At 43.5% G+C, this 24,422-nt stretch overlaps 1 long non-coding RNA gene across 1 annotated transcript; it reads left to right on the top strand.

The window, feature by feature from the left end:
• Positions 1-23,437: 23,437 nt before the first annotated feature.
• Positions 23,438-24,157, top strand: LOC135373267 (uncharacterized). The gene is made up of 2 exons (XR_010416390.1): positions 23,438-23,481; positions 23,795-24,157. It is a non-coding gene; the product is annotated as an uncharacterized LOC135373267 (long non-coding RNA).
• The last annotated feature ends 265 nt before the right edge of the window (positions 24,158-24,422 follow it).

Below are 24,422 nucleotides of genomic sequence, written 5' to 3'. Positions count from 1 at the left end.
TGGACATGGAGTTAGAGATTGAGAAGTACGGCATTTTCAAAGAGGTCCTCGGAGGGAAAATTCGGGGGTGGGGGGGGGGGGCGGGGGGTAAGAGCCAGCACTGTGAAAACTCGAGGAGCGGTGGACTGTTCCCCCCTGCCCCCACATTCCGATTTATACCGAAACTAAACAGGAGCAGCTTTCCAAGCTAGGGCTCCGGAACGAACCGACAACAGTAAAAAACAATAAAAGAAAAAGAAAAAACAAGAGAGAAAAAAGGAGGAAGGAAGCACAAAAAAGATATATTCGCTTGAACCGCAACGGGTCAAAAAACATTGCAAACTCGTTTTTCTTGTGCCAGTCATCGGCATTTTTAGCAGCTTTTCTGAACCGTGATGTGGATTACAGGCCCAAATAATCACAAATGAGCAAGCACGCATCCTCGCTGCTTAATTTTTGGTCACTTTACGTCGTATGAAGTGCAAATTGTTGCGCCTACCACTAGCGCCACATTCGCGTTCAAATTGCTCCTCTGTTGAACTGTCCTTGTCGGCTCGCATGGCCGCGCCCATGAAATCGGCAATCAGCTGTTCTCGTTTTCTGGAGTGTACACCAAACTGTTCACAGTTCAAGGTACAGATACTTAATCCGAGTGGGAAAGCCTCGGCGGTCTTCCTGTGGATTCGTGGGTGCATCAACGAAGATGGGCATAGTTTTCGGGATGGCTGTGTGTTCGACAGCTGATATCTGTGCGCTGAACTAACTTCTATTTTTTAAAAACAACTTCAATATATTGCAGTTGTAGCGTGATAGTTTCCTTGGTTTTGTCGCATATTGCGTTCATTTCATCTGCTTTTTCTTTTCGCCAACTGGTGTAACCCCCGCTTTGACTATTGCGGCCTCCCTAAGGTTTATGTGTCAGTTTTGGAAACACTGATATTGTTACATGTGACACATTGTAGTGTACTGCAGCCAGCTTCACTGTTTGTCTGATAATTTGAACGGTTACTTCTTTAATATTATTTAGATTACTTTCATCTGCTACTGCACCATTAAATAGGATAGAAATCCATTATGGTTCAGAATTATTTTTCCTTTGCAATGTTCCCACACTGATCTTGATGACAAGTTGTCTCTCATTAAATTCCTTTTGGGTTGTATTTCACACTGCTTACAGCATAATGTGAGAATGAGAAAATCTATGCTTCACATGTTCTCAGCATCCTCTACAGCAACTGCTCCTGGGCTTAAAATCCAGAAACTACACACGAAAAAAAAGAAGAAAAAACTGTAGAACAGACGACACATCAAAAAGGACACGACAAAATGATTGGGACTGTGTTATGCTATACTTTTTTTTGTGTGTGTGTGTGTCTCTGGTTCTGCATTTTTGTGAACATGTGCCATGTTGCCGGCACCCTTGCCCTCTTGTCACAAAAACACCCTCAGACATAAAAATGCAGACAAAAAAGTAGAGAACTCCAACTTAACATAACAAGAGAGAACAAAGATGGGGACACAGGAAGCTTCTAGAGTCTCGGAACATACGCAGTGACCCCTCGGTTTTTAAGAAAAACCGTGGCCCTTCCCCGAACAATACTCCCATCTCCTTAAATAATGACCGGTTGTGCAATCGCTCATTCAGTTTGGCACTGATGATGTCCGTCGCATGACGGATGAAACGTCTGAGTAAACCTTGTTATTTTGTTATGTTAAGTTGGAGTTCTCTACTTTTTTGTCTAGTTATGTCGTCTCCCGGCTTTTGGAGTACTTTTGCATAAAGATGCAGGTTGTGAGAGGCACGTAAACACTGCTTACATTGGTAACCTGTCTATCACAAGACATGTGAAAGGATTGCCAAATTAAAATTCAGTAATACAAAAATGATTCTGAAATACATAATTCCAGTAGAAGGGAGAGTAAACATTGGAATAACAGGTAAACGTAAAGCACTGAAGTGTTGGCATTCTTCTGATGTGTATGATATACTGCTCTATTTAACCCATGACATATATGTTGTCAAACATTAACTTCTTGCATTCAACATCAAGATGCGACACGTCTTTACACGGACACGTGGCACACCATTTTGGCACAAAGATTTGATATCTCTGCTTGTTGGACATATCAAGCAAATACTGTGCCAAAATTGTGTTACCTACATGACATACTGCTTTGCTGAGATATGTTACGGAAGAAATACTCCTGGAGCGATTATAGGAAGTGCATACGAGTACATATGCTTTGCAAAGTTGTTCCAAAGTTCCAAGTGTTGAATTGGCAAAGCATTAGTCATCTCATAACAAAGTGATGAAAGAAACTAGTGAGAAATGCGAAGCCGCAAGCACTGTTGCATGGCCATGTTCACAATGGGCAATGACGCTTTTCACTTGGCGTACCGCGGACTGACTATGCTCAATGAGTGGTTTGCAGTATCTATGATTGATGTAGGCCATGGCAACTACCGATGCACTTTGCAGAGTGTGCAATGATGTCTTTTGTGAACGAGACAAACCTCAATATATTCCCACGTAATTTTGATCCTTCAATTAATTGAGTTGAGGGTTTCAGGTATTTAAGTGTGCACCTCTCTTCTGATATTTAGTGGGAATCACACATTAGTTACGCATCCTCTAAGCCTCTTAAAAAAATTGTGTTCTTGAAGTGGACACGGAAACTACCGTTCGCAGACAGTACACTGCTGGCATACAAAACCCTTGTACAAAGTGCCTTAGAAACGGTACAAATGACATCATACTGTCCATCATAAAAACAAATGACATCATACTGTTCAACAGTGCCACCAATTTGGTGCAGTTGAGCTACGCTCAAAGCTAGGGGGGACGAGTTCGCATCAAAAAGGCACGGTCTTGAGGGGATTATGGTGGTCTTTGACAGAGCACGCGACTTTCGGTCCTACTTTTCTTTCAAGAGGAGGCAGTGAACAAGTGCCCATTCGTGGAACCCAGCCCTCCCCTTCCGATTTGTTTCGGTATCAGTCTGTCTACCAATGTCATGATGACATTTATATTCTGTTGAGTTTCTTACATGCTGTCCAGGACATATATGTAGGTAGGTAGGTATGCCAAGAATTTTTTTTATTACTACCCTTTTTTTGTAGTTCGAATCCCTCGAAAAACCATTGCACAGCACCAGAACACAAAGGCTACATAATGACCCAGTTTCACCAACCTTTTCAGCATCTGAACTAAGATGAACGGTCATTAAACTATCTGCTTCACCACATCACCGATGGAAAAAAAGAAGTGTCTGTTTGAGGATTGGCAACCCTTGATATTGGTTCAGTTAACCAGAGTTGGTGAAACCGGGCCTATGGAAGTCACTGAAACATTCATCACATCACAAACCAAAGTTTGTAAAAAGAATTGAGTGCTAGCATGAAGTTTTGGCAATTCTGAATAGCATTTTAACTGCTGCCTGTGTAGCTGCTGCATAATTATAAGTAATTCAGAAAAAGTAATACAAAATTTGAGGGTACTCTACTCTACTCTACTACTCTGCATGGTATTGAAAACTATGATGATTCCAAGTGCTCATCATCTTGGCCCACATTCTGTAGCAGATTTATCAGCCATTTGTGTTCCTATTTGTGGTACTGTGGCAAACTAGTCACTCCACCCACATACCAGCATTCCTAGGTTACACATACATGTGGTTGATATACGAAGAGGGGAGTCAAGTCCTGTAGATCGCATAAACAAAATACAGAAACCGACACTGAAGATTTTTGTTTAAGTTTAATTTGTACAAGGTTTCGCATGGAGGTCCACGCTTTCTTAGGTCCTACCTGAGGAAGTGTCGGTTTCTGTATTTTGTCTGTATCATGTAGTTATAAGAGTGGTTGAAACCACCTCACAGAAGTTGCAGATGCTGTTCATCAACTTTATTTTGAGATGGACAGAGTTTCATTGCCTGGGGCGGTACTCTACCCCATAGCTGCTTGTGATGTGAGGAAGGAAATAATGTCCCATGGAGTCCAAAATTGCCAAAAGAGCTTCGAGAGCAGGCATTCGTTGGCTCGATTTAGCTATAGGCCAAGAAATTTTAGAGAGAGGGGCAGGAGTTCAGATTATTGAGATCTCAAAATGGCAGTTTGGAAAGCTGAGTAGTGTGGGCAATGACAAAGAATATACTCTGGATCTTCTACAGCACTGCAGTGACAGCACCTGAGAGAGCCAACTTGCCTCATGTGGTAATGACACTGAGCTGTAAATGCCCCATTGAGTCACAGTGCACCACATTGGCGAGAAGTGTTTTGTGGCATCCAGAAACCAAGCTCTGGGCCAACATTTCTCAGTATAGACGGGACGAAAACGTCAGTTGTCCATTGACAGGAACACTATTTAAACAATCCATTGATATGTTGGTGAACGAGATCTGCTTTCTACATGACCAGTAACAATTCCTTTGCTATCTTTCACTGTGATTTAATTAAACACATCCCTCATGTGACGGCGTTCCCGGCACAGTTTTACCTTGCTAAACCACTTTTCGCGGCGCTTATCAAACATAACATTAGCGGTTCTTCGTAGGCCGAGGCCGAGGAAAGCAAGAGACGTTTCCATGATGTTTACCGTGATGTACGTGATTACCGTCGTGACAAATGGTCGACACAGCAGTTTTACGGTACGTTTTCCTATCGTGGACATTTTTCGCTACCAGATTGCCTGTCCAAAACAGCTACGACTGCATCAATGTCACTTCACCAATGAATTCCTTCATAAGTTACACGCGCGTGTTAGCACACCAAGTCGTTACACGTCTGAAAAATACCTGACGAAATCGGCAGAAGAAACATATGCTTTATTCGAGCTTGCAGTGATTATCCTCTTCATGCAGCACATCACGTAACACCATACAGCTCCGTCGTTACTCCATTTTCTCTAATAGCCTCGTCCCCAATAGTAGCCGAACGGCCGAACCTCTGAAGCGTTGTTTTCCTAGTATTCATACGCGTAGTTATTTACGCCTCTAACTTAATTAAATTAATGAATAATTGAAAGATACATGCTGAATACCACACAGAATTGCATAAAGACTCGTTATTCTGGAGTGTGACCTTCTTAAACACTGATTTTCTCACGTAAAACCATGCTTAACACTGGACTGCATAGACCCATTGTGATTTATTTTGACAGTTTGAATTTGAAAGGATTGGAATTTGAAGGGTGGATTTCTTAGCGTGGATTTCAAAAGTTTTATTATTAAGAGTGGGTAACAGGGTACACCCGACCGCAACTGATGTATATCTCTGTTTGTGTAAAAAAAAAACTGTTAAGAGGCCAACTGAACTGAACTGAACTGAAAGCCAAGTGAAACACGTCATTCTGTGTTACCATCTGGTGTGTGAGAGCCAATCTGTTCAATTCGGCCTCACCGTCATTGTCATAAGCCAGCAGTGGCGCCGCTACATGCTTATAAGCGCGCGCCACGTGCTGTTCTCAGTTCTTTCATCGTACGACGTTCATCATACGTCGTTAGTCTGTTGGATCCTCGCTTTAGTTCATTCGGCCCTTCATCACCCAAATTGCTATCTTTCCAGTCATTTATTCATTGTATGTATCATACCAGAGTACTAGTAAACTGTCTGTGTGTTATCCAAATGCCGTATTCCTGAATCTTATTTTGAGTTTGGCAGATAGCCAGGGACATCGGGTCCATCACCAGCGTTAACACCTTTCTTCACCCCTTTCCCTTGGTCTATCTTGTCTCACAGATGACACGAAAGGAAAACCGCGCGGACCGTATCCTTCCGCCGAGCAAGCGGTGCGCATGCGCACCGTACTGCTGGCTTCTCTCTCCTCTTTGTTTTCATGGACCGCTGACTTACGGCATGGCCTTGGAGACCAGAACAAAAGCTTACTAGCTGCTCGTAAAGGGATTATCGTCTGAGCCAGCATTGTCGCGGCCCGTATTACACGGGCCGCGACAATGCTGGCTCAGACGATAATCCCTTTACGAGCAGCTAGTAAGCTTTTGTTCTGGTCTCCAAGGCCATGCCGTAAGTCAGCGGTAAAGAAAAAGCACGCCGAGTCCAACAACCCTCTTGAGATGAGTTTCCCTTGGTTTTCCATCTTTCGACACTTCTTGCTCGTTGCGCGTTGCATGACCCAAAACCTGTACCCGTCTGTCTTTGCACTGCGAACAAAGGGAGGGCTTCTGAGGAAGATAAGGAAAAGCTCCGGGTCACTGGGGATTCTCCGCTGAACTAGTGACTCTACGCTGAACGTAATGTAATGTAACGTAATGTGACGTAACGTAACGTAACGTAGCGTGTAATGTGAAATACTCTGTGAAAACCAAGGAGTGTCTAAAAATATAGTACTGAAGTTTCCGGGTAATAATCAGCGCATTATGAGAAGGAATTTGTGCTCCGAGACGACCTCGCGCGTCAAGTTCCTTTCATATTATCTTGTTCATTTATACATAAAAACGGAGTTCAAGGAGTCTTCTCCTTTTTCTTTTTTTTGAATAGCTGTTGCTAAATGCAATGCATTCATTGAGGCTGACTGAGTGTAAGTATTGAGCCTATCAAAAGGCCGAAAATCATAACGCCGAACTCTCAGACGGCCGAAAGCCAAAACATCAAAAAATCATAGCGCCGAACTGTCAGAAGGGCGAAAATCAGAAGGCTGAAAATGGAAAGGCCAGAGAGAAACAGGGTGAGCACTCCAGTGAATGGCCACTGATTGGGATGGTGTAGATTATGAAAAAGTTTTGTGGCTATTGTATTAGAAATCGAATAACTGGAATGCACAGTATTTGCCCCTATTAGAAAAATCCATAACTTTCCATACAGAATATGTATGGATTGGTATGGATTCTTACGACTTTGAACGGAAAGGATATGGAAAGCTACAGAATGGTATGACTTTGTATGGAATTGGTATGGAGCACGCACAGACTTCAAACACGGGACCTACGGACCTCTAGGGTGTGCTTACCGAATCCATGCATCTTGTAGGGAGTTCTATGGTGGGCGTACGGAAGCCATACAGCGTGTTAACCTCCATAGCGGTCCGTGCAGCAAGTGTAGACTTCTATGGTAGGCGTACGGAAGCCATACAGCGTGTTAACCTCCATAGCGGTCCGTGCAGCAAGTGTACAGACTTCTATGGTAGGCGTACGGAAGCCATACAACGTGTTGCGAACCTCCATAGCGGCCTTTCTAGGTCCGTGCAGCAAGTGTACAGACTTCTATGGTAGGCGTACGGGTTTCATACAGCGTGTGTGACGATGACTTTTCAGGGTCCATAGAGCATGCGCACCGACCTCAATGGTGGTTGTGCGCGATTTCATACATCGATATGTGGACCTTCGATCCTTGCAGTCACAGGGAAAAAAGAGCCCCCCTTATTATTTTTTTAATGGCTTTTCCACCCTTTTTTATAATTCACTGGCTTGCACTGTGGCATTGAGGAGTGCTCAGTCACCCTCCCAGGTGTATATCACTCGCTGAGTGACCCCTGGTTTGCCAATCCCGAACGATGCGCAGCTACCCAGGGCCGACGAGCCGCAAACACGGCGAAACACGTGTCCTCTGGTGCTGTCGCATCGTTCAATGAGTATCTGTTTCTCTACGTGCAGCCATAGAAGCCATTTTAATCTGTAAGTTTGAATTTCAAACACGTCTAGCATCATTTACTTATTATTTTTTTAATGGCTTTTCCCCCTTTTTTTATAATTCACTGGCTTGCACTGTGGCATTGAGGAGTGCTCAGTCACCCTCCCAGGTGTATATCACTCGCTGAGTGACCCCTGGTTTGCCAATCCCGAACGATGCGCAGCTACCCAGGGCCGACGAGCCGCAAACACGGCGAAACACGTGTCCTCTGGTGCTGTCGCATCGTTCAATGAGTATCTGTTTCTCTACGTGCAGCCATAGAAGCCATTTTAATCTGTAAGTTTGAATTTCAAACACGTCTAGCATCATTTACTTATTATTTTTTTAATGGCTTTTCCCCCCTTTTTTATAATTCACTGGCTTGCACTGTGGCATTGAGGAGTGCTCAGTCACCCTCCCAGGTGTATATCACTCGCTGAGTGACCCCTGGTTTGCCAATCCCGAACGATGCGCAGCTACCCAGGGCCGACGAGCCGCAAACACGGCGAAACACGTGTCCTCTGGTGCTGTCGCATCGTTCAATGAGTATCTGTTTCTCTACGTGCAGCCATAGAAGCCATTTTAATCTGTAAGTTTGAATTTCAAACACGTCTAGCATCATTTACTTATTATTTTTTTAATGGCTTTTCCCCCCTTTTTTATAATTCACTGGCTTGCACTGTGGCATTGAGGAGTGCTCAGTCACCCTCCCAGGTGTATATCACTCGCTGAGTGACCCCTGGTTTGCCAATCCCGAACGATGCGCAGCTACCCAGGGCCGACGAGCCGCAAACACGGCGAAACACGTGTCCTCTGGTGCTGTCGCATCGTTCAATGAGTATCTGTTTCTCTACGTGCAGCCATAGAAGCCATTTTAATCTGTAAGTTTGAATTTCAAACACGTCTAGCATCATTTACTTATTATTTTTTTAATGGCTTTTCCCCCCTTTTTTATAATTCACTGGCTTGCACTGTGGCATTGAGGAGTGCTCAGTCACCCTCCCAGGTGTATATCACTCGCTGAGTGACCCCTGGTTTGCCAATCCCGAACGATGCGCAGCTACCCAGGGCCGACGAGCCGCAAACACGGCGAAACACGTGTCCTCTGGTGCTGTCGCATCGTTCAATGAGTATCTGTTTCTCTACGTGCAGCCATAGAAGCCATTTTAATCTGTAAGTTTGAATTTCAAACACGTCTAGCATCATTTACTTATTATTTTTTTAATGGCTTTTCCCCCCTTTTTTATAATTCACTGGCTTGCACTGTGGCATTGAGGAGTGCTCAGTCACCCTCCCAGGTGTATATCACTCGCTGAGTGACCCCTGGTTTGCCAATCCCGAACGATGCGCAGCTACCCAGGGCCGACGAGCCGCAAACACGGCGAAACACGTGTCCTCTGGTGCTGTCGCATCGTTCAATGAGTATCTATATATATATATATATATATGTAAAGTTATGTAAAACAAACACAGTTATAAAAAAGCAAAGGGAAATTAGCCGGAGCTGTGTGGCCGCACGTTGACCATGTTTATAACTTGTCCACAGCTGGGATTGTGGCACGCTCGATCAGTAAACACACACACATATATATATATATATATATATTGTATATATATAATGCAGGGAAAAAAGCCATTGAAGGAACAAATAAATGATACTAGACGTGACGTTTGTAATTTAAACTTACAGATTAATATGGCTTCTACGGCTGCACGCAGAAAAACAGATGAGTATCTGTTTTTCTGCGTGCAGCCGTAGAAGCCATATTAATCTGTAAGTTTGAATTACAAACACGTCTAGTATCATTTATTTGTTCCTTCAATGGCTTTTTTCCCTGCATTATAATTCACTGGCTTGCACTGTGGCATTGAGGAGTGCTCAGTCACCCTCCCAGGTGTATATCGCTCGCTGAGTGACCCCTGGTTTGCCAATTCGGAACGATGCGCAGCTCCCCAGGGCCGACGAGCCGCAAACACGGCTAAACACGTGTCCTCTGGTGCTGCCGCATCGTTCCATGAGTATATATATATATATATAGACTACAAGTAATGAAGAGACTTGGGAGGCCGTATAAGGGTTAAAAACACTTGCTACTTTTATTACATTACTAATTAAGGGGGCGCTAGGAATATATTTACAGTTAGGGGTCGACGTTTCGGCAGTCAGCGCTGCCTTCAACAGAACTAAACTTGGAAATAGGTGACAAGGGCTTATATACAAGGGAAAGGGGGAAAATGAGAGGGGAACAGTGCAGCAGTGCAACAGTTCTGCCGTCTCTCTGTTATCATTTCAGGTTTATCAAACGACCAAGGAGAACTCTCCTGGAAGACAGCCAACGCTCCTGCAAGTGTTCAATGGACCATTAGCAACAATGCTCCTGCAACATCACCAACTCCGCTCCACGTGCACTGTTCCCCTCTCATTTTCCCCCTTTCCCTTGTATATAAGCCCTTGTCACCTATTTCCAAGTTTAGTTCTGTTGAAGGCAGCGCTGACTGCCGAAACGTCGACCCCTAACTGTAAATATATTCCTAGCGCCCCCTTAATTAGTAATGTAATAAAAGTAGCAAGTGTTTTTAACCCTTATACGGCCTCCCAAGTCTCTTCATTACTTGTAGTCTATTTGTTTTCGCGTCCATCTGTACTCAGTTATACATTCATATATATATATATATAATGTAGTTATGTAAAACACAGTTATAGAAAAGCAAAGGGAAATTAGCCGGAGCTGTGTGGCCGCACGTTGACCATGTTTATAACTTGATTGTGTACAGACGAGCTCCAAGTAGAGCGAAACAGTTAATTGTCCCCCCCTAGGAGTGCACAATCAAATTATAAATATAATACCCCAAGAACACAATGATATCCTCAGGTCATCCCAAGGACGTTCCATTGGGACAAGAATAACATCCCTCGGACATCCCCGTATGGTCCTCAGTTTGTCAGAAAAGTGTTAAAATGCAACACCTCGGGCCATCCCCAGAATCTCCTCAGGAAGTGTCCCAAAAACACCACCAGTAAGGTTTTAGGAGCAAAAGAGGATATCTTATAGTGATGATTTATTTATTATTTATTTATTTTGAGAAAGGTGGCCCATTTTGAGTACAAGGTCGTTTTTCTCATTCCGGCACTTGTTCAACCTTAGTCACCAGCTTTTTGTTTGCTCCTTTTTATTTGTTTAGCGTATTTCTCATAACGGACAAAGAGCGCTGCGGTTTAAAAACCGGTTAAAAAAACGGTTGAAAAAGAAAGCAATATCAAAGATTGTGAAAAAGTAGTTCCAGGAGCATTATGTCCGAGAAACTCACTTCGAAAGGTACTGGACTTTCCCTCCGAACAGAAACAGATACTATTTATTGCTTGTTACGCGTCCTCCCATAAATTCGAGAGCCTTAGTCGCTTCAGAATTAAAAACGAAGGGTGGGCTCCTCAGTTTAATTCGATTATGCAAACAAATAATACAACAAACGAGGAATTGCTTAGAGTATTAAGTCCCCATCGATGCAAATCTTGTGTTTCTTACTCAATTTGGTTTGAGACATTCGGTAGGACCTTGGGAGGTCAAAGACAGTGCCACAGAATCGCGCATTTCTGTCTTTTTCGCGGTAAATGCTCCATGTGTCATGGACAGTCACCTTTTTTTGGGAAGAGGGGGAATTCATTGGCAGAAAAATCTGACACAGGACCACACTTTGTTTATGACAAATGCCATTCAGCCCGAGAGATCGACCCAAAAACAAAACAAATGTATCACTCAATATTTGGGGAATCTTGGCAGGTGAACTGTACTCATAATATTTTTAGAGAGAAATAATATTTCTCATCCCGTCAGTTACCCACAGGGACACGCACAGGACGTACTTGGATGACTCTTCGCGGACAGTCCGCGAGTATCGTCCTCAGGACGCTCTGCGGATTCATATCGAAGGACGAGGACACGATGACACTTTGGGGACATCCTCAGGACCGCGTGTGTTCTTTGGGTATATTGCTTATATTTGCTGACTATTAATATACTGCTTGCACCACGATTGTTTGAAATTTGCACCATGTGCTTTATTCCATCTACCTCAAATGTGTTGCAAGACTACTACTTAATACAGGGTAATATACAGGGGCAGCATATGTTTCATCTTCACATACGATTTTCAAGCCCAGTAAAGTTAGTGGACTGCGTAACTGCATGGACAGGCGATTTCAGACAACAATCTCGCAAGCAGTACGTGATGCACACACTAGCTGTGCGAAATTGCTGCGTGGCTAGCATGACAGATAGACTTAAGATTTTTTATTTGAATTGTTCAAACAAGCATGTGATGCACACACAGGTCAAAAGTTATGAGATACAGGTTCAACGCCACAAGCAATGGTCGGGAACCTGCAACATAGAACTCATCTAATAAGATAACAATGAACAACAACAGAACCAAATAAATATACACATACGATCAATTCTTATGTACACATGTGCTCTACTATGCCCTCTCAGTTCTATATAGGCAACAAAACAAGTAATCAATCCTATACCATACACATTGTTTGGTCGATACAAAATATAGTAGTTAAATGTAACATCATTGTTTAATCTGTTGCACCACTGAAATATTGGATTCTTAAATAATACATTAGTAACAACCGTTGAGCTGATCACTAGGAAAGGACGTTCACGAACAAGACCAGGAAACGGCGGAATATCCAGTCGATGGAAAAATGCACTCAACTGCCAGATTCGCACACACCTTTTCTGTAATTTGAAGAAGCATTCAAGCTACGAGGCTCAGTTATTACCGTATTACCTAGGCAGTAGCACAGTAAATTATGTGTGATTGAACCCGCAAAATAAACAATATCAAAATCAGAAAAACCACAAGATATTTAAAGGAAACTATTGTCGTGCAACAGTATGGCATGAGCATGACTGCACCACCTTCTTTCCACTATATCAATCTGTGGCTTCCATGCTTGGCTTCCATGTTAGACAGTCAACATAGCTTTCGGTGTACACTCAGGCTGAAAGCAATACTGATGCAAAAGCAGTAACTTATTGGACTAGTCACGTTCAATGGTGTTGGGTAGCAGACACAAGTATGAGAGATCCTCGGTTGCAAAATCCATAAAAAGACAAGGACCTAAAATATCTGTTGGCTGAATCACTGTGACAGCTCGGATTTGTGACTCAAAACAGCTCTTTATGTGCGCTGGAAATGTCACAGGTGTGGTACTGCTCTCAATGATCTTGATACACAGAAGATAGCACTTTTGGGTGCCTTGAACTGAGACTAGAAGTATCCGCTGAATTTTTAGATACTCCCCACTTTTCGAAACAATCACACTGCTGTTACTTTTCGTAGCTCTAGCGTAGGTACTGCTGTGATATAATTTGCTGTCATGAACAAAACCGTAGTATTCAAGGGCAGCCGACACACGCACATTTGTTATGTTCTGTAGAGCCTCCAGTTCATTATGACTGAACTGCACAACATGTTTTGGAGTGCCAAGCATACATGACTCACCAAGTTCTTCAACGGCTCATTGCCGAGCATGCACAGGCACATTTTCTTAATGGTTGCTGAGATTGGCAAAATTGTCAGGAGCACATCTAACTGTTGCGACATCAGCACTCGCTAAATGATCTGGTGTGGCATGCCGTTTGCTGCTGTTATGTTCTTTAGCAAGACTCCATTGCCACCTTCGAATACGAAAGCAGAATGTGCCCACAATGGACCGAGGAACTCGACTCCCTTTGACAGATGCAGCAACTGATGAACATTGTAAGTCATGCTACTATCACCATACAGTCTTCTTGTGCGAGAGAGTTCATCTGAAAAGAAGAACACAATATTCTAGTGCATTCGAAAAGCAACGACCTGCTAATGCTACGCTCAGGAAGCCCCTCAAACAGGAAATTTTATGTTTCACCGTCCAATAAACAAGTCAATGCAACACATGTTAATCAATTTTTTTTCTTTGCATTTGGCGGCTATGGTTATGCATTTGTAGAGAGCGAGTCAGTTGAACAAATGGGAATAAAGCATAGACCATTAAATATTCAAGGAACACATGAATCCAGAATCTGTCCAATGAACTACTACCACATCCCAGATCCCACAGACTGAGTGACAGTAGTTTACTTTTCTGCTTTGAGCGCCAACCATCCTCAGCTTCGCAGTATCTATAGAATAAAAAAAATGTATCACCGAATTTCTAGCAGTCATATATTCATTCTAGCTATTATCTGCATTCAGTATAGTATGGGTAGGGCATACTCACATTTGAGTACTGGCTAGGGGAAATAGTGCTCACTAACTACAATGTTTAGTAATTACAATAACGAAGCATGCGCAGTAAATTTAAAAACATTGAGCAGAACGGACACGGAGCTTGTTGTGTAAAGTTGTCATCATCGCCACTGTCTTCCATTGCATTGTCATCGCAGTGCCATTGCACTGGTGTCAGAACTGCACTGCTGATTTAGTTCCATTTTCTGATTATTTAACTTCACAGGCATCGCTTCTCATTTGTTCCCAAGACTCATGCATAATTAATACTGTGAATCACCTGAACCTTGTGATCTACAGATAGATGATACTGTATGCTGCGACTACTGAAAAGTAGGTGAAGTACGTACCAGCATTCCGGAGCAACCTAGGTGAAATTTCTGTCCGAAGCAGATGGTGTAGCTTCTACTAGCAGACTGAGGTGCTTCCAGTATTGCGTGGGAAGGATGCGCGCAGTGCATGGGAGGCAGTAGAATAACAGCCAGTGGCGCCACTCACTAGCTTTCCAATGTGGCCGTTCTGCAAATGACCGAGGCAGTCGTGTAAAGCAGTGTGGGGGTCGGATGGCCAGGAGTCGTTTATCTACAGTGGTTTTGTTGGCTGGATTGCAAGGAAGCATCAGATGATGACGATGAGTGTCAGTGTAATACTCTAAGACTTTCACACACAAGCACACGCAAGACTCTTGGCACCTTTTAAAATGAAATTAACTGATATTCAGTGCTACTGCTGGTAATGACAGGAGTTTTTCTGGCGCATAAGCATCAACAGGCTAGATTCTCAGTGCTTCCAATGTAACATGAAAAATGGTTAGGAGCAACTAAGATTTATTTGAACAAGAACTTTCCTGCAAGAGACTGCACTTCTTCAGATTACACAACTAAGTGCGACACAAGTATATATAACCCAAGAGAACAGATACAATAAAACAGGTTTCCAGAACCAAGTTAACAGACAAACAACCAGACAGTAATGCAATGCATCATATACAATCATATACAATGCATATTACCGTCTGGTTGTTTTTCTGTTTACTTGGTTCTGGAAACCTGTTTTATTGTATCTGTTCTCTTGGGTTATATATATACTTGTGTCGCACTTAGTTGTGTAACCTGAAGAAGTGCAGTCTCTTGCACGAAAGTTCTTGTTCAAATAAATCTTAGTTGCTCCTAACCATTTTTCATGTTACGTGTGTGATTCCCTCTTCGCAGACTCCTTGACAGTGTTTCTCTTTTTTTTTCCTTTCTGACGTATGCTTCCAATGTGCTAGCAAACATGAATGATGCAAAATAATGATTACTAAGCAAACTCGTAATGCTTACCTGAGGTGAGCACAGCGAGAAAGTGTTCTGTCACCTGTCTCGTGACTCCCAGTAGGACGCAGTGCATATAATCAACTGCCTCACCCCGCACAAGGTTGAAGCTTTGAAGGTTCATTAGAGGAGATGGACCCTTTACTCCGTTAATAGGGCACTGTATGATGAGGGCCATTTCCATGTCCCTGACAACACTATCGTGGGTACGTTCACCTTCGGGCTTGTCGACGAGGAACCTCATGCTCCCTTAAAAGTAATCAGACAGCATGTTGTGGTATAACATATAAACATGCACCAAAATATTTGTGAATGAGGCTATAGCAGATTCATAACACAAACTTACCATCTATATATGTTCCAGGGACGTAGCACCACGTGCACGGAAAGTACCCGTTGAATGAAACATGATTTTGCACCATGGCGCGGGCTGGAGTATCCACGCAACAGCACAGTGGAAGCACTTCCGATGTGATTATTTCAGAATTATGTTGCCATACGACTGTCTTTTTTTGGTTCAGTTCTTGTACAAACTTGTCAAGGAACATGGTCATGTCAGGATGCTTTTTTCAAAAAAAAAAAAAAGGCCGATCAGCATGCAGTTCTTAAAACGCACTTCTGGAGGTAGTTCATTTAATATGTACTGTATCGGCCAGACAGATGTTTTTGATGACGACCACACAGGAGCTCCATCAGTATTAAATGTGATGGTCAGATCCATGGAAGACAGGGTCCCGTTGGCCTGTAATCTTTTACGAAGCGTCAGTGAGTTTTACGCGTCAGTGATATCAGTCACAGCATCTGTATGTGTGGAAGAGTTCATCTCTATTAGGTTGTCATAGAGAGCATCACAATTTTTCTTGATCACGTGCTGCATTTGTTCAGAAAAGTTGAGTATGCTGAAGAAGCTGCCAGAACTTTTGAGATTGCCCTGCTCATACCTTTTCCGGCAAATTGTGCATGTTAGCGTTGCACCTTCATTTTCCTCCAAAGGCATGCTACAGTCTTCGCAATAGTAGTGGTGAGTTACGCATGTTCCTGCCTTCGGTTTCCAAAGTTTTCTTAACATGTATGTGCTGCGGGGTAGTACTTCACTCCCAAACAACGTGTTTATAAGTCTAAGCAAGTCGTTGAGGGCAGTCCACGTCAGAGAATGTCCAGTCGCAAAAGATGTAACTAGAGCAATGACTTCAACTTTTTCTATGTTTGAGTTTGGAATTGTCTCGTCGCCAAACTCATTGATGCAGTTCGCCACAAGTTCCGCATGCTCCAACAATGGCACGTCGTCTTCGTCGCTCTCTTGGTGTTCATCGCTTTCATGTTCTTCCTCCATCCTGTTCTGTTGGTGTTCATCGCTTTCATGTTCTCCCTCCATGCTGTTCTGTTGGTATCCACCACTTTCATGTTCTTCCTCCATGCCGTTCTCTTGATATCCACCGCTTTCATGTTCTCCATCCATGCTGTTCTCTTGCTGTGAGACTGAACCAGGAATGGTGTTATCAAAATGTGCGTCAGTTCCCGACGCACTCGTTTCGTCAACGGAGACACTGTTGCCCAGCTGTACGGCATTGTGCTGTGCTTGCTTCCTTCTATAGTATAGAGTTGAGCGCGGAACCTGGAACGGCTCCCCTTTGTTCAAGTATTGCTTTCTGCGTTTTACAACTCGTGAAGGCCCGCCGGGGCTACAGTTATTTACCACTTCTCTTCCGTCTGCTACATTCTCAGCAGATTCCGGTGAAGAATCCATCATAACTCAGAACACGTGATGCATCTACATGTAGTCGCGTATTGCCACCTGCTCTGCTAGTCTTGATATTTTGTTGTCCCCAGTGAGATTCTTTTTTCTTTTTTTTTTCGAACCAGCGACGCAAGCAAAGTAGCTGACAGGTTACACTACCATTACTTCTTCGTAGTTGAGGTACTTGCTCCAATCACTTGCATGCTGCTTTGCTTTTACAGAAATCGCTTGGTAGTAGCCGAAACGTGACGGCTGAACGAATAACTATTATTTTTATCCGTTTCCACGTACTGTACATTATAACAATATATCTAAACTTATAGTTTTACACGTTTTACATTTTTCATGCGTTTATATGCGTACAAAATGCTTTACGTTTTTTATATATACGTTGTATATATATTACGTATACGGTCCGTCCTCTAGGGGGCTGCGCGTTGCCGTGTTTTCTTCACCCACATGGATCCCATGTGCTGGCTGTCACTTCTAGTTTGAAACACGTGGTTCTTGTCCTCTGGCTGCAGCAACGATATTCAACATTTTCCTGTTCTAGGAGCCATTTCCCGTATGAAATGTACGCCTATGTTACGTATCACGACACAGTTGAGGCAATAGTTCCAGTTTCAAGAATTAGGAACTTCAACCCCAAAAATGTGAATGACTACAATCCTTCGGCTGTTGTTTACGCATACTGGCGAAACAAAGATGGATCAGTCGAAGATTACTATCCTGCTTCGGTAACGATGCTGAAAGGTACGTTTCACGATTCTTCGAACATGGCGAAACCATGTGTTGTTCGTTATTCCTAATACATCGCGGTACGTCTTCCTGACTACATGAAATCTGACGCGCATTTTTCCCAGTTCCACGATAATACATCTTTTTACCGGTGCCTACCCGCTGTTGCAGAAAGTATACAGGAAATGGCCAAAACATTGAGTGCAATGCACAAGGCTGTTCCAGAGATATTTGACCATGAAGAAACAGAAGCCAGATATACGGTGAGCAATTTGTTTTCAAAATAGGTACGGCAGTGGGATGTACCTCAAAATGAAGTGATAGAAATCCCAGTTGCAAAGTGAACTACTGTAAATAAATGCTATAGTTGACGAGAAAACGAACAATCGCTCGCGGGAAATTGTCCTCTAACCTCTACATAAAAATGCAAACACCAAACTTGAACCAGCTACAGGGTGTGGCAAGATTTTCGGACACATTTCGAAAAAGCATTGAAAGTCGTATGCATGTCTAATAATGACCAAATGTGCTAGACTACCGTAGTTTTCTCACAAGTATTCAAAAAGCACAGCCTTTAATTTCTATACTACAACAACATGTTATTAGATATGACATCATGCATTTTAAATGTTGCTGTCGCTAGGCTTACCACTGAAGCAGTTTTCTCAATTCCGTCCCGTGCCGTGATGCTGTGTCCGATACGAAGTTGCGAATGTCGCCATGTGACATGAAAGATATTGTCTGTAAGCTGTCATGACAAAAAGGAAAAACACGATACTTCATCACGGCTTTCTTCAATTTCTTTCTTTCCTTGTCGGATTTCATTTGGGTTTTACTGTCGCAGTAGCTACTAAGGCCATAATGCGCCAAGTTCCTCGTAGCAGACGACAGGCTTGTTTCTAGAACGTGAATTTCGAGGTCGAGGATTTTGCAACCAGGAATATTGAGGTCCTCCCTGCCAGTGTTATTTTATTCTTTTTTTGATTTGTTTATGCACCCATCATGATGCAATCGTTTCTGCGTTGTGCAGACAAGACCACATTCACAAAAACAAAGGGCAGCCAACATCAGGACAGCAAAGAACGCAGGGCTAAAGAGGATACTCAACACGCACCAGAATAACAATGGAGTTTTGCCTGAGTCACAAAATTCAGAACTTGAAGCCATGAGAGAGAAGAATAAAAATCTGAAGATCCAGCTGGCAAAAGTGCAGGAGGAGCTGGAGAAAGAGAGAGAACTCTGCCGTGGTCTCCAAGAGGTCCTATTGAAGAAGTTTGGTAATTACCTACAAAAGACAATATTTTGGCATAACATGTGCTACTATGACTGAAGTGACTGTGCATAAAAAAATGAAGCGATGTTCCTCATAGTGTTTGGTGTAATATCTTTCAGATATTGTGCCTTTGGCACCTTCATGTCCAAGATGTGCCCAGCAGGGGACACCACCAGGTTCGTCCACCTTCCTTAATCTAAGAGCTGCGCTACAGATCATGGGGGATGACCAGGAAGCGGGTCACGCAGAGAGCACCGTGAGAGGTATAGAAGAGCATATATATTTCTTATGGTTTAGAAGTGTAAAACATAGATAAAGCCAGGGTGACATACATGGAGAGGCACTAGCTTCCAACCTGAGTTGGCTCGGCAAAACCAGGGAACATATTTATAGATGTGAAGAAGTGGGGAAACCCAAGATTGGTTCATAATAAATCAAATTCCCTTCCTGTGATTAGCACAGATACTTCGCTCATGTAGCTACAGTAAACCCTCATTAAGTCGACAGGACTGAAAAAAATAAAAAAGACGTGCGGCCGAAGGACTCAAATTCTTTGTGCATACTACAAGAAAAAGAGGTTGCAAAAGTGATTGTGTTTCGAGAAGAAAAGAAATGGGAAATGCAGTCTTCAGGAATGCTCTGGGTGGCAACCAGCAGCCTATTGTCGGGCATGTGCTGCGTAATATGCCAAGTTGGCTCTCTCCACTCTTCAAATAATCCTGTTGTAAATACATATACAGTGCATCCCCGTTAATGTGACCCTCGGTACTCACTTTATGATTTTTTTTCTTCGGCACCTTTCTGTCGCCACTAAGTCCGCCTTGTTAGTATGATAGCCTCTTATCTGACTATGACCAACACCTGTAGCTCTGTGAAGATGTATATTTCTTGATGTCGCACGGTAACGATATTGTGAGTAATGATACGGTGCTAACACGGAACTATCAACAATATTGTGCAGAGGAGTCCACCATTCCTGACATGCCAGTGCAGGCAGTGGACAGTGCAGAAAGGTTTGCAGGGCAGGGTGATGCCATAGCAACTTACAACCCAACAAGCTGTCAGCAGGTAATACCATTTCTTATGTCAATCCTTCCACATTACAGTGGAGACCACTTATAACATATGTCGGAACTTTGGAAACTGTGTTGTAAATGCATAAGCATGCTCATACAGACTGTCAAAACAGTGACCCTGCCACCTCTTACATGCATGGACCCTGTGTCTACCGATGTGCCGTGTGTAATATGCTGAGTAAGCTGATGATTTACACCAGATTCAACCCGATTCAACGAGAATTGGGTTGAATCAGATGCAGTTCAACTTGATTGCACCCGAATTATTGAAGCAAAATATAACCCGATATTTACCCCCGATTTGTCTGAAAAATAAAACCCGAAAAATCAGCCTCTAATTATAAGCAGTCCCGCACTGTATGTGGTTACGTTATAAGTGGTCTCCACTATAATACCGCGGGCTAACTTTTCAGACCACTGGATTTTGAAAGATTATTGCACAGCGTGTTGGAATAAATAGTTTGTGTAAGCATCTGCTGCATGCATTGAACGTAACAATTAGGCATTTTTTAGTATCCATGCTATCCTGCACCTCCTGGATATGTTGCAAGTGCCACTTTGCAAATGCAACGGAGCAGCAACGGTGGTGACTCTGAATTTTCCGCTGTGATAGCAAGTAGCAAGGTGAGTGATGCCCTATGGAAGTCGTGTGTAAAGCATGGTGCAATTTAGAGAAACAGTAGTCATGAATCAGGAGAACCCCGGTTCCTAGATGTTTCGTGTCATTCATTAATGGATAGTGTAAATTTACAGGGACAAGAACTGCCTCAACCCAACGCCACAAATGAGACTGTGTTGCCCCCTGCGATGGCTACTGTTAGCAATAAGGTGAACACATCTGTGCCCATATTTTCGGAATTATGTTACTGACATGGTAGAACAACATTAGTTGCTTCTCTAACAGCGTATGACATAGGCAGAGAGGTTTGAATGCACTGTAGGGTTCCGGGAGGCACAACGTCCCCCCCCCCTTCATGCACAATGGTCGGGCAGGGTGTCGCGAATTCCGTGTTGTGACGTTGTGATGCAAAGTTTTACAGGATTTTCATGATCACTCACATGAAACATGCGACTCTTAGGATGTCCTTCAAAACTTTCATCTTGAGTGTCAGCTGGGTAGACTTTCCGGAGAGTGCCTGCCTGCCCCCAGGGATAGTTCCAGGGGGGTCAGGCCCCCAAGCCCTCCCGCAATTGGCGCCTGTGTGCTGGGGGACCTTCTGTATGATTTTGCTCGTGCCTTTAAATGCATATGCCTATAAATGTCATTGGTACTACCTATTTTTGTGTAGGTTTTTATAAAAGTTTGCTTCCACATCTGTTGCATGCATGAACTTTAACAACGTCCACATTTTCAGGTAGCAGAGTCACACCCTGCACCTCCAGTCCACAATGCATCTGCCAGCACTCGGATGATTCACAGAAATGTTGGTTTGCAATTTGCTGCAGCAGCAGCTTCTGTTGGTGGCCAGGTGAGCAGAACAAAATTGAAAAACCACAAAAATTGAAAGTTCTATATGATTGTTTTCTTAACTTATAAGGTTTCTCTGCTTTGTTCTATCGACTGGTGTAAATTTACAGGGACAAGAACTGTCTGAAGCCAACTGCACAAATGAGGCTCTGTTGCCCCCGTGATGGCTTCCGTTGGCAATAAGGTGAACACATATCTGTCATCGGTTCTCACTGATCCGTCATCATCGGTTTGTAGGCATGCGTAAAGGCTCCAACTTTCTGTGGTGGAAAATTAATTTTTCCACGGGGCTCCAAAGTCAAATCCGCGGGCGTCCGCGAGTAAAAATTGCAAATTCCGCGCCATTCTGCAAGTGTGGCACAAATGCATGTCTGGAAGCAGATGCACTCAGATCAAGCCAGTCGGTACCTCAAAGAGATGAATACACTTTTATTTTCTGTTAACCACGTTCTTTTCGTCGACCTCCACCGACACTGTCGACCCACGCAGCACGCCAATCTTCGTGTTTCTCGAACAGTTCTGGAATTCGACGGCGAAGTGCGTTGGGCCCGGTATCAACCCGCCGTTGGTAACTCGCGTCTCCAAGATATTCCTTATTTTGCGGCGTCCAACATTTTTCAGCGGAATATTAGCGCCAATGAGTGCTTCCAGAAATTCCGTAACAACGTCCATTCTTGCTTCCCGGGCTGTGACCACAGAGTCCAGCGTCTGCAATCTAACTTCACGCTGCTACAGTCCAGAACAACCAGCAGGAACGTTATTGCCTCGCTGCGTTTCCTCCTGCCTCCGCTTCAACTTGTCGGCGTTCATGCGGTGCCTGTTTCTCATTACGTTGTCGTCGATCGTAGATTTACGTCGATGGTCGACAGACTTAGCACACACCTTGCAAAAAAGGATGCCTCCGTCCTCATAGAATACGGCGTTTCTGTATTCCCGAGCGCGATCCCGCGCAGTTTTCTTCCTAAGGTGCGACGTGACACCGTACGAACAGGAAGGCGTTTGTTCTCCACCGTTCCCCGAATGCACGTGCGCGCTGACCCTTTCTCATTTCTTTACAACACGCGGGGAGAGGAGAACCGTGCCATGTGACTCGCGCTGGTCGCGCGTCTGCTGTCGGCGCCGTTTGCGCGCATCGCTCGAAGCAAGCTTTTTGTTTTTTCTCACGAGGCTTTTTTAGATCTAATAAGCATTATTGACTAAGGGAGCATAAATTATTAATTGCACAGCGAATTACAGCATTCCGCGGAGTTTCCGCTGAAAAAGGGCGATTCTGCGGAAGATCGTCATTTCCACGAAATTTCAATGAATCGCGGAAAGTTGGAGGCTTTAGGCATGCGTATAGAGATATAACTTCAGGGGACTACGGTATGCAAAAGGAATGCCACTTTGCTCTCTGTGAGGAAGTCCTATTGAAAAAACCCATAAGTAATTCATATAGGTCCTGTGTAAAATTATATAGGATGCTACAGGATCCTTATGGGTTATAAGGATCCTGATATATATTATAACTCCTGTGTAGGTCGTTATGGGATCCTATACGAGTCCATGCAGGAGTCATGTACGAGCCTTACTAGTTTAGGCTGCCAAGGGGGACGGACAAAGTAAGAGACACGACATGATGATCGATGATCTTGTTCCTCCTGTGGCAATGTGCTGCTGCTGCTCGAAGGGCTATTGCTACTGCTTTCAAAGCTGTGGTGGGTGTCTGTTAATATATAGTGCCCAGACATCCTGCTATTGTAAAAGGTTTCCTGTGAAATGCCAGACAATGGAAGGAAGTCTGCTAGTCTTTAACAACTAGTTGTTAAAGGTTTCCTGTGAAGGGATGTATGCTAGACAATGGAAGGAAGTCTGCTATACATCCTGTCAATTGAGAGTAAGACTTCTCTTTTGGAGTGTATATGTAGACCACATCCTGCCAGTTCCTTTAGTATGCTTCAGGATGACGACAGGAGATGAAGTGGCTAAAGAAGGATCGGAAGCTGGAGATCTGGTAAGTTTCTGGCTATGCTGACTTGCTGGTGTTGATTTCCAGAGCTTAAAGAATATATATATATATATATATATATATATATATATATATATATCTTTTATTAAATGTAAGGGGTTGTCGTCCACATCTAGTCGTCAAGGATGACTGTTGCTATGGTGACTTGCTGAGTTATAGAGTTATAGAGTTGTAGAATTGTAGAGTTGCAGAGACTCAGATTAATTGACTGAGATATATATATGGATTCAATAAACATTTTTTTATTGTTCGCTAGAACGGACGAATGCCTGATACCTTGGTTTCAATATTCTTCTAGGAACCCGACTTGCCAGTTGCTGATGAGGGAGGAGTTGTTGTTGTATTGCCTGACCTTTGGCATGTGCCTATTACTCTGGCGGTGGAAAACTTCTTCAATCAGCTTCGGGCAAATCAAGAATACAGTGTGGTCCGGAGAGAAATATTTGAAGACACCGTGGACCGATTGGAATGGGAACGGACTCGGATTGATTACACTGATGACATCCGCGAAGCGATTACAGAGATCGCACATACGTTTAGATTATATAATATTTTCGAGTTTGATGCTGCTGGTCGGCGCAACGGTGTTCCCAGCCAGCACGACATCCATGATGTTTTTTTTGTTCCTTGCATTAAATTTCGTCAGTTGAGAGTAAGCTGTTTCTGTTGTCGTGTCTCTTACTTTGTCCGTCCCCCTTGGCAGCCTAAACTAGTAATGTCACACCAACTGCCCCAACTTTGCACTTTGGTATGTACGAGCCATAAGGTCCTACATAACTCCTGTGTAGGCCATTATGGGATCCTAAACGAGCCCATGCAGGAGTCATGTAGGACCATGCCGGACCCATAAGTTCCTGCATTGAGGATGTAGGAGTTACACGGGTCCTATATGTAGACCATGCAGGAGTCATACAGGGTCACATACG

Source organism: Ornithodoros turicata, unplaced genomic scaffold, assembly GCF_037126465.1.
Source record: "Ornithodoros turicata isolate Travis unplaced genomic scaffold, ASM3712646v1 Chromosome23, whole genome shotgun sequence".
Taxonomy (NCBI): Eukaryota; Metazoa; Arthropoda; class Arachnida; order Ixodida; family Argasidae; genus Ornithodoros; species Ornithodoros turicata.
The sequence above is the reverse complement of the archived record's forward strand: the minus strand, read 5'-3'. Positions and strand labels throughout refer to the sequence as shown.